Source organism: Ischnura elegans, chromosome X (assembly GCF_921293095.1).
Source record: "Ischnura elegans chromosome X, ioIscEleg1.1, whole genome shotgun sequence".
In the NCBI taxonomy this organism is placed as follows: Eukaryota; Metazoa; Arthropoda; class Insecta; order Odonata; family Coenagrionidae; genus Ischnura; species Ischnura elegans.
The window spans coordinates 112787665-112797707 of NC_060259.1; the positions used below are offsets into that span (position 1 = coordinate 112787665).

The 10043-nt window shown below is 38.6% G+C and overlaps 2 long non-coding RNA genes across 3 annotated transcripts; both read left to right on the forward strand.

Moving 5' to 3' along the window:
- The first annotated feature begins 1822 nt into the window (after positions 1-1822).
- Positions 1823-3460, forward strand: LOC124171058. Its single transcript, XR_006867637.1, has 3 exons — positions 1823-3036; positions 3120-3295; positions 3379-3460. It is a non-coding gene; the product is annotated as an uncharacterized LOC124171058 (long non-coding RNA).
- Positions 3461-3650: 190 nt separating this feature from the next.
- On the forward strand, positions 3651-5179 carry LOC124171048. 2 transcript variants are annotated; one of them, XR_006867633.1, is made up of 3 exons: positions 3651-3771; positions 3929-4081; positions 5043-5179. It is a non-coding gene; the product is annotated as an uncharacterized LOC124171048 (long non-coding RNA). The 2 variants fall into 2 exon arrangements; XR_006867634.1 differs by lacking the exon at positions 5043-5179 and adding an exon at positions 4235-4578.
- The last annotated feature ends 4864 nt before the right edge of the window (positions 5180-10043 follow it).

Consider the following 10043-nt stretch of genomic DNA (forward strand, 5'->3'; position numbering starts at 1 on the left):
TTCCAAGCCACTTGCTTACTTTCGTGTATCAATGTATTCAGATAAAACACTGCTGTTACGACGTATGAGTGTTCTCTGTTTAGGATATCAAACGAATAGATAAATACATTTCATAGTATGCATTGACAAAACACTCCTTTTCCGCCCGAGAATTTTCCCTCTGCGCGCAAGAAGCCCGGCCCAGCGGCGCCGTAATATTTTTTCTTAAGATCAAAACCTTGTAACTCGCTTCCGAATTGATTTAAGTTAATGATTTTTTCACCAAAAATAACTTTGTAGTTTTCTTCACATTTAATACGCAGCATATAGGGACCTACGACGTAAGAAACGTAAGTTAGTAAGCGACTACTTTTTACCTTGCAAAAATCAAAATTTTCTTGTCCTAATGGGTGTTACGTCGGCATAACAACATTTTAACTCAATATTTGTACAGTTGATGAAGACCTTCTATGAGAGAATAGTGTGAAGAATTTTGTGCAGAGGATTCAATTCAATACAGACAACGGTCAGGCAGAAATCGCGAGAAGAAGATAAAGTAAAAAAATACACGTTCCTGACGGAAATTTAAGGAAATGTTTTTTATAGCTTTTTTTATAATTTTTATCGAAAAACTATTGGCACCAATGAATGCAGGATCTCATTCTACATTAGAATGCAATTTTTAATCTTTGCATAACGCAACATTAATTTTTGTGTTGTTATGGACAACACCGCGCTCCTGGCCTTACGGAGATTAACATGGGAAACGATTCTCCATAAGAGCCCATACTGTCAACTAAATGTGGAACGCTCTATAAAGGTCTTGAATTACTTCGCGAGCCGCGGATGACAGTAGGCCTTTCTAGTCATTTAAGAGCAGTGGCGGATCCAGAGAGCCTCTAAATATTACCATTATATCTTGAGTTTATTAATACACCATTATATTTAGAGTTAAAGAAAATAATAATTTTCTTCAGTTGTCGGGGAAGGTTTACTCCCAATCCCCCCACGTTACCTAGGTTACCCCAGGTACCTAGCCCCCTTCTTGTCACAATCTTGAATCCACCTGCACTGGTTGAGAGTGAATATTCCATGAATTACTCGCTTCCCTACAAGCACACGGGAGACTGTCTCTTGACGACAGGTAAGAGACCCCGAGGAGATGGCCGCCCTCTCCCCCTTCTCCCTTGGTTCGTCAATTTTCGAGTGTTCACCCCCACCCACTTCCGCTTCTTTCCGAGGTCAACACTTCGCCTTTCCGAAATTACATTATCTTGAAGAGGCATTATGCGGATACCGAGTGATCATGGCAGTATATTTAATTATTTTCTAATTTTATATTGGTAATTCGTCGTAGTACAACACGAATTAGACATTAATTAGTATAGTTATATCACTGACTAAGCCGATACCGGAAAAGAGCCCTTCCTCCCCCTTGCAACATCCGCTTCGTCTCTTTCACTTTGTGCCATAACTCGAATCTGAGAGGTCCTGCCTTCGAAGTTACGATCACCGCACGTGTTTATCCTCATTGTTGGAGCTTGCCGGTTCTTGCAATCGCTTTTTCAACTGCGTCCATTTTCACCGGTTTGAGGTAAGTACTGATTAATTTGTATCCCTGCTAATTTTTATGGTATTATCATATTGTCTTCACGTGTCCCAAAGGACTTAGATTTTGTCATTTATTCGGTAGTGTATTCGATTCGCTTATGGTTGCCTTTTACATGTATTTTCATGTGTTACTCATTAACCTCATTAAGGATAAGTGATAATATTCGTTATCTAATGTACCTACCTTAGTGTTGATCTCAAATCGCCTCGTGCGGGTCGAAAATATTTACGAAGCATGGCCGTTATCCTTCCGACGCTATTATTTACTCTGTGGACTATTATTAAGTTTTGTTGAATTCCCGATAATAAGGAAAATTAATGTAAACAGCAGATTTATTTTGAGACATTAAAATTAATGAAAGTTGATATGTTTAATATTCGGCTAGCCGCCATGTTGTGTGGCACGAGGTGCATTGTCACATTTACTGATATAGATTATAATAATGAATTGATGTCCTTTAGTCTCGCTAATACTCGAGAACCGATTTGGCTCATTTTGATTTTAAAATGTTGGTGAGTGAAAGTTCAGGGAAGGTTTAAAAGGTGAGAATATTATGAGGTAGGGCCCATGTGGCCTTGGAATGGGCCCTGAATATTTTCCGTAAGAAGGACAGGTAAAGTTCGTTATGAACGACTGCAACCTTTTCTTTTGCATATTTAAATTAGTGATAATGGTTGCACATAGTTGGAGCATATAACATTGGAAAGAAAAATAAATTCCCATTCTTGCACTCGAATTTCGTCTTCTGCGTTATTTACCTTGAATTTGGGGAAAGTATTCGAAAAAATGCTGAAAATTTAGTGAACTACAGGCTCACTATCCCCTTGATTGTTGATTTACCTCATAAAAAGCTCATTTATCATTGTGGGTAAACTTTTCTCGGGATTCCCTCCGGGTTAATGTTTTTATATCGGCCAACGTTTCAAGTACCGTCTCGGCACGCATCTTCAGGGCTGAATCATAAGGGCAGCTCATTTATCTCTGTTTATTCACAAATAGGGTGCGCGAAATGATTTTCACATACTTTACGTTACTTTCGTCACTATGAGTTCATTGTTGATGTTTACGTAGTCAGTTGATTTTGTAGTTTGACATAGCGCCAATATTTACTTCTAAGTGCGCGAGAAATTTTAATACTTTGATCATTCATAATTCTAAGGAGATGGCGACCAAACTTAGGTCGTTCAATTCAATCAAATGTGCAAATGAGGTTAATCGGTTAAGACGCAGTACTCATGTGATTCTGCAATGAGTAGCATTTAACTATGATTGGGTTGTAAATTATTGTACCGATAAATCAGTGCAGTTGGGGAAATACTAATCATTTGTTAATATTGCAAGGCGTTTCTCTTCTGACTTGGTCTCATAAATATCTATGGAAAGTGGAACTGGCTGATTGGCATCTCAGTGGATGTTCCTGTTAATAGTGGTGGTTTTTAATCTTGGTGAGTGCTTCTTGTGATTTATCAATATCCACCCTTATAGTTTATATGTATGTACTAACAGAAAATTTTCACACCTTCATTAGTAGGTGGTGAAGTAACAACCTTACGATTGGATCATCGTTCTTCTGATTCTGGTGGGCAACAATTACTCCTGGAGGATTCTCTTCTGACTTGGTATCATAAATATCTATGGAAAGTGGAACTGGCTGATTGACATCTCAGTGGATGTTCCTGTTAATAGTAGTGGTTTTTAATCTTGGTGAGTGCTTCTTGTGATTTATCAATATCCACCCTTATAGTTTATATGTATGGACTAACAGAATTTTTTTACATCTTCATTAGTAGGTGGTGAAGTAACAACCTTACGATTGGATCATCGTTCTTCTGAATCTTGCGGGCAACAATTACTCCAGGGTGATTCTCTTCTGACTTGGTATCATAAATATCTATGGAAAGTGGAACTGGCTGATTGGCATCTCAGTGGATGTTCCTGTTAATAGTGGTGGTTTTTAAGCTTGGTGAGTTCTTCTTTTGATTTCTTTTTATCCACCCTTATTGTTTATATGTTTGGAGTAATGGAATTTTTTACATCTTCATTAATAGGTGGTGAAGCAAGGACCTCAACATTGGATAATCGTTCTTCTGATTCTGGTGGCCAAAATTCTCTGTGAGGATGATTTTCCTCTGGTATCGCAGCTGAGAATTGGATGACTTAAACATAGGGAGTGGAAAGTGGTGTTGATACAGCTTACTTTTTTTTTAATGTTGCTGTTTTTTTGTGTGTTTACATGAGATGATGGTTTAGAACTCCGTAGGTTCTTAGTTGTCATTATCTTGCTTGGTTATTGTGTAGCTTACTTCTGTAGTAACAGATACTTTCCTTTATTAATAGGCAGAGTTATCGGTGTCGGAGTGATGTATCCTGTTTGGTTTCTTTTGCTGGTGGGAGACATTCACAATAAGGATTATTCTGCAGCGACAATCTGCCTATTATACCATTTTGGGTGAAGAATCTTAGGAGGCACAGCTTTATACGTTATCTTTGGTTGTATTTTACTCATTATCCTCTCATATTTGGTTGATATTTAATTAGTTTTGGTTAATGTACTTGATTGACTATCTCATTCCTTTTTTATTGTCATTTTTATATTTGATGCAGTTTAATGGAGTAATAGAAATTTCTTAATTTTTTTAGTAGGTGACACATAAATGGTTCATTTCCACACCCGTTTGACCACATATCTGCATTCCTCATGCCGTACCGTTTTGGGCATATTAATCTAATTGAGGAACTATTATCGATGGATTCTTTGGCAGTTGTTCCCATACTTATCTGTTGTTGGGTGATTATGTGAAACTTGCCAAGTTCTCTGCTAGTAAATTCTTCGTCAATATTTTGAGTGATTATAATTTTTTTAATTTCTTCATTTTCCGGCAATTTGTTCTTATTACCTTGTGATGGAACATGTTAATATCTTCTGATGGTGAGCAAGGTTCACAGCCATGATGAATCTCCACAGTGTAGTGAAGCAGACATGCAATTTTGCAGTAGAATTAGAAGGTTGTGCACTTAATCCTTGGCAGAGATGCCTGGTGTTTTTCTGTTGATGTTTCATTTAAGATATGGAACAATGGAAATCCCTCGTGTATTGTTTTTTCTTAAGTGTGGGTTTAACATATGGCATGGTGACATTCTTGGGATATTGCTGTGAGGATGAAGATGCTATTTTCTAAAATGCATAGCTTTGTTATTGCGATTCTGCAGTTTTTAATTCAGGGAGGATTCTTCACAGATTTCCTTTTTTGTTCATTTTATCTTTAAAATCTCATCTTGTTCTTGTGTATCAAGTATGTTATTTTCATTATGTATTGGCTCTATTAAGTGGGCATTGCATAGTATTTTAGCTGGCCTGAGAGAATACGTGTTAAAGTTCTCAAAGCATTTTTATTGTTTTTGTGTAGTCGTAGCATTTTCTTAATGCGAGAATTCTGCTTTTTCTTTTCAGGTGTTGCTTCAGTCCCTTGATGCCCAGTGGCCTTGTGAAAAGCTGTTTCTATGTAATAGGAGTTCATCTTTGAAGTTTCTCTGACATTCAATGTGGCTTGTTCTAATACTTTTTGTAAATAAACCAATATTTGAAAATGCCTGATTTTCTTTGACATTTCCTACGTTTGTCACCGAGATTTCTGTTTGTGTGTTGTCATCGCTGTTGCTAGCAGTCCATTAACATCATGTTCGTGCGTAATATGCTTTAATGTCAATTCGCATACGCCGCGGATTTATAAGTGGACGGTTAATGTATCCTGATTTGGAATAGTAAAGTAGCGGTCGGCTGTAGCTCGCTGCTCTTAGTGCTGATAAATGACAACAGATGGCGCCACCGTCGCACAGTTGATGTCAAGGTCGGTAAAAGGCAGGTCGTGTCACGCTCCCATAGTGCATTTCGGTTTGATCATCTTGGTTCCCACCTGTCTGTTGTTTACATGGTGTTTGCATAGGGCATACGAATTAATTTCAAAAATTTGTGTGCTGCAGTGCTCCGATTTGCTCCAATTCCACGAAAAACGGAGTAAGAATATTTCGTTTTCCTTCTGATCGTAAAAGAAAGGCTCCTTGGTCGATAGATTGCAGAAGAAACAAATGGAAATCTACAATAACATCGGCTTTTACCGACCTTGGTTGATGTGTCCGACGTAGTTCGCGTGGTTATCGCTTGATGGCGCATCAATCGGAAATCGGAGACCGTCTCTTGAGTAGTGCGGACATTTCGTCATGGGTTCGTCATCGTATCGTCCGGCCGTCTCCTTGTTGTCTCCGGAGACGCTTACCGCTTCCGGGAGACGGTCTCTTTGGTTTCTGTAGAGAGTCTCTAAGGATTCAGGGGAGACAGTCTCCCGTGTGCTAGCTGGGTTATTATATGGAACCTATGGAACTTAACGTTCTTCATCCTCCGACAGTTGATACATAAGAAAACATATCAATAGGAATATACTGAAAAATAGGAATTACTTAAATTCAATGAGACAAGAATAGCAATATTCCTTATTAAATGTTTTGTGTAAGAACGGAATATCTAGGACGTATATATACTCGCTTGAGAGGTTAAATCTTAATTGCCTCTTCTTGAATTACTTCGTGAAACATTTATTTTATTTTCTATGTCACTATGGTTTCATTAACTAATTTTTTGTAGCATAATTGATTTCATTGCGGTAGCATCATGATCATTCTCTTTTGATGCTAAAAGGTTAAAAGCCCTCTGAGAGACTGACGCATAATGTCAGGTGGCTCGGGCTTTAATTCTTTCTTTGAGCAGCTTAAGATTCGTCGCTGAATTTTCATAAAATCACACTTTTCCTAGAGTTAATATGACAAATGTTATGCCGTTTTACCCGTATGTTGTAGGGGTCTCGTGCGCCATGATGCCTAACAATATTGCTAACACCGCTGTCAGAGGTGTTGCGTGAGTTACCCGGAATAATTTCATGACCACTTTGCTCCCGATAAGTCTGTCTGTTTTAGGGAAAATTTCTTTATGGTGTAACGCCAATTAATAGAATCTAATTTAATAATGAATCACCGAATACGAAGGAAACATGTTTAGTCGTATTTCTCGATTATTACCTTAAATTTTTATATGCATATATTCATGAAGATATTCTTACTAATAATTACATACATAAATATGTAAGTTCATGCGTACAGCCTTCAATGTTTTCGGTTAACTCTGGATTATTTCGCTTCATTGCAATCATTTGATTCACATTGTTCGTTTAGCTCGCAGAGTTCCTTTAGTTCACGTTGTTCATTTAGTTCGCAGAATTCATTTAGTTCACGTTGTTCATTCGGTTCGCAGAGTTCATTTAGTTCACGTTGTTCATTTAGTTCGCAGAGTTCATTTAGTTCACGTTGTTCATTCGGTTCGCGGTGTTCATTTGGTTCATGTGATTCTTTATGAACGACATGAAAGAACAGTTCATTCACATGAATAGAACCGAATGAATCGAATCACGGAAATGAACCGAAAATCCCACCTCTACTCTCATGCCCCGTTTACACAACGATCGTCGCGACGTTGATCCTTAGGGGGCCTTCACAGTTCGGCGTTGCGTTGACGCCGCGGCTAGCGAGCCAATCAGAGCCCGTCGAGAATTGATGACGTCACGTCTCCAGCTCGCTGCGTCCTCGCAGAAAAACTTTGAACCTGTTCAATTTTCTCTCCGTCAAGGCGGCAGTACGCCGACGATTTCGAATTGGTGTTTGTTTATGGGTATGAAAATATGCAAGATTAGCTCTAATGGGAGTGGCAAATGCTATTTATTTTATTATTTACTATTATTTTGAAGTGTTCAGCTTAGATATTTCGTATCTTTCCTAAACATAAGACAAATGTTAACCCTAAATTAGATTACAATCACTGAGGAGCATAGATTAGCGTAACACATACCCGTAAATGGTATCAAAAGCTAAATACAGCGTGAGAGGTGCTTGTTGGTGACTAAGGTCGTTTAAATTCCATTTTATATCCAATAATTGTGCCCTCATGATCTACTCAGTTAGAGCTATTTAGATAACATGACTAGGACACTCTGGTTGAACAACAGTTATCATTAATAAATATTCCTGATAATATTCCACGTTACTCATGTTCGTTGAGTGTATGTAATTAGATATTTTTCGAATATTCCGAGTTAGGAAATAAAATTTAAAGGTCATAATAATGCATTGGCAAGGGCCATCACTACATGCATTATTAACGACTTTATGGTCGCCATATTAACTTCAAATGCTATTTATAGTTAAGAAGAACATTTTAAGAAATGAAATTGGGTAAACATGCAGAAAACAGCATATGCATTGTGCGTTTGGTTCGAAATCCTAAGATGATATGCTCACAGGCCGATTTTTAGGAGACGACGCTTTTTTCCTTTCATTTGTTTTCGCAACGCAGAGCTGTGAAGGGCTCCAACTTGCTGCGATGAGTTAGCTCCGCCCCCAAGTACGCAACGCCGAGCTATGAAGGCACCCCGATCGTAACCTCAAAACGTCGTGTAGACGCGCAGAGTTACCATCGTAGGCCTTAGTACCTAACACTGCCGAACTTACGATGGTTAGCGCTAGTGTGCCAAGAAAAAAGAGATCGAAATGAAGATCGATGCATATACGATTCTTTCGCGCCGTTGCAATCTTGATAAAGTAATTGAATTGGTTATTTCATAAATAACTCTAATATATCAAAGATATATGGCAACGAATGAAGACATTATTATTGAGCAGGTAATGGAAGGACGTGATGGGAAAGTTTTTTCTGATGTTCTATTTACCAAATGATATCGGATATTCTATACTATACCAGTTTTATGCATTTCTTTATTTACAGGTTAACCCATACCCATGTATCCTTACATTATACTTCACAGATGATGGAAAATAACAAACATGCACAAAATGTTAACCAATTAAATCATTGTATAAAGGATTTCACAACAAAATTCGCCAGAAATAACCATAACATTTAGATGAGGACGTGGAGATATCAATACTTGTGCCGAATCAAGCCGAAATCTAAGCTTTTTCTAGTTAAATTATAACAGCAATATGTACTGTCTTTAATGCGTGAATATTCTTGAATGTTTTGAGATATTCTCTCGAAGAATCCAGTTTCTTAAAGACTTCACGGACTGTTGTGACTAGTTTTAGTTTTATCTCATCATAGCTGGGAGTTGAAGACAAAATTTGCTCTATGGTAATTAAAAACAAGCAGGTGAGGATTTATATAGCTATGACGGGATCCATTAAAAGTTACTAATAAAGGAGATAGGAACAATTTTAAATATTAATTGATAATTTTGTAGAGGAATATGCCTTTGTTGGAGGATCCTTGGTCGTGCAAGAGTTTTCAAATCAACTAGGGATATTCCAATTTGGAACGTAGCAAGGAGACATATCTACTCTCTTTACCGCATGAACATGGCCTCCTTTATAACCGTTATAAAGGAGGCCATACGCATGAATATTGCTAAACTTTGGACAGATTCCCATAAAGAAACCTACATTCTTTAACGTTTTACCGACAGTTCGGTCTAGCTTCAGTTTTAGCACATGAAAACATTAATATTCTTTTGCTTCTTAATTTCCAGGATTTCAATTTTCTCACGCAGTGTCGTCGTCAGTTGTTATCTGACACAATTCCACAACGAGGGCAGCACTGAGTTACGATGGGTAACTTTTAGACGTGTAAACGTGCAGTAGTCGCGATCAACGTCGATGTATAATGTGCCATTAAGTCTCCTATTTTGGAACTTCTCGCGAGCATAACGCCGCACTACCCGTCCCCTCTGAGCTCTAGATCCGGAATATTTGGTAAGGGCGAGCCACTGTAAACCATACGGGAAAAAATACCAAAAAACCCCTGGAACCTCCTGGAACATAGCCGAAAAAAAAAATATTTTAAAGTCGCCTTTCCGAGTAGTTCTCGTCTTAATTTAACCGGCGTCCCTACCACTTATTAAAACCCCCGATAACCCCGTGAAACCTCCCAAAAAATTTCTAATAAATCGCCTCTCCAGGTAAAAGAATCGTCAGACCACTGTTCCGGACCCCTAGGACTTATCGGCACAGGATTTATGAGAACGATTTGTGACCACTGGTTTAACACATGTATAAAACCCCCGGTATTCCGTTGGAACCCCCCGAAAAAAATGAAAAACTTGCCATTAAATCTTCTTTTATGGGTACTTGTAGCCACTATTACTCCGCATTGCACTACCCTTTACAATCATCGCTACGTGATCACTGTGGACGATTAGTGACCGCATGCATAACACATTAAAACCCCCGAATCCCCCTGGGATCCCCTCTCGGTGGAGAAGAGCATTAATGAGGACTAAGCGGAGCAGCCGCAGGGGGGCTCCTAAACCCCAAGGCGGCGAAGCCGCCCCACAGGGAGGAACGGCGAAGCCGTTCCGAGGAGTAACTGGCGTAGGCGAGGAGGAGCTTCAGTAAC